The sequence below is a fragment of the Myotis brandtii genome, unplaced genomic scaffold (genome assembly GCF_000412655.1).
Source record: "Myotis brandtii unplaced genomic scaffold, ASM41265v1 scaffold656, whole genome shotgun sequence".
Lineage (NCBI taxonomy): Eukaryota > Metazoa > Chordata > Mammalia > Chiroptera > Vespertilionidae > Myotis > Myotis brandtii.
In genome coordinates, this window is record NW_005370548.1 from 734,655 (window position 1) to 735,932 (window position 1,278).

General features: G+C 69.8%; 1 protein-coding gene across 1 annotated transcript in view; it reads right to left on the minus strand.

The window, feature by feature from the left end:
• The window catches only part of LHPP (phospholysine phosphohistidine inorganic pyrophosphate phosphatase), a gene marked incomplete at its 5' end in the record, with an annotated part of 26,068 nt that overhangs the window by 1,885 nt on the left and 22,905 nt on the right, over window positions 1-1,278 (minus strand). The gene's annotated exons all lie outside the window — the stretch shown is intronic.

Sequence of the window (1,278 nt, forward strand, 5' to 3'; positions counted from 1 at the left end):
CACCCAGGCCCAGGCCCGGGCAGGGGAGCCGGGCCGGCCGAGGAGGGACTTCCTGTGGACCCTGGCACCCGCCCGGGCGCTCTGCCCGGAGGGAGGAACTGGCTGTTTACCGCAGGTTCCAGCCGGTGGCGCCTTGTCAGCCTGAACCGACCCACAGCGCCAGCTGCTTCCTGTGCGGTTCTCGCTGCGCACTCCCCGTGGGTACCTGGGTAGGTGGGTGTGCCACGGCGGTCTCGGGAGACTCCCTCACGCTGACGAAGAGGTTCCCCGAGGCCCCAGCCCTGGCTGCAGCCCCTGCCCCAGCCTTTGCCCAGTTCACAGGGAGGCGAGGCCGGGCACAGACTGGAGGCCCCGCGGGTGCTGGGCCCACAGTGACTTTCCGAAACAGAAGCTGGGACGCGGTGCCCTGAGGAGGTGCCAGCACTCACTCCCCAGGCCAAGCGAGCGGCACAGGCAGCTGCTCCCCTGAGAGCCAGCGGCCTCTAGCTGGCCCCACTCCCCACCACTCCCTGTTGTCTCCCTAGTCCGTGATGCTCACTCCGTTCCTGCTGCCCCTGCAGCATCTGAATTGGCTGCCCTGCCCCAAAGCACTGGCTGTCCCACCCTCATCTCCCAGGAACAAGGCCCCTCCCCGGAAGCCTCCCCGGGCACCTCCCCCAGCCTCACCTTGGGAGGTGCCCGCTCCGGGCACCTGTGCTGACCCCAGGCACCCCCGTCACTCCACGGCACTGTCTGCTCAACTGTGATGCCCCCTCCGCCGGGCATGTGGCCTTCCTGCTACGCAGTCCATGGGCCTGGCGGAGGGGGCTGGCCCTCACCGTGTGTGACTTGGGACACTGCCACACCGAGCCCCGATTTCCTCACCGGCAGGGGGGTGCAGAGCCTCCCGGGGCTGCGGTGGGGGGTCAGCGAGACAATACAGCCGGCATTGGTGTGGCCTGGGGGTGGGCGGCAGGTGCTGGGGGTGGGTGGGTAGAGAGCCCTCGAGGGCCACTCTGGTCAGAGGAGAAGACAAGGGCCACAGCTGCCCAACACCTTGGGGGGACCTTCTTCGGGGGCCGGTGTCGCACCTCAGACGCCGTGCGCTGGCCTGGGATGGACACAGGGCGCTCTGGACTCCTCCCAGAGAGGGCCAGGCCCCCAGGCCCCGGGACGCTCTGTCACAGTGTCACTCACAGCAGTGACAGCCCCTGGGCCCTCTCCCTCGGGACCTGCTGCAGAGCCTCCCCGGGCAGGGCTGCCGCTGCCCCTGCTGCTGGGGGAGGGAGGCCCCAGAGG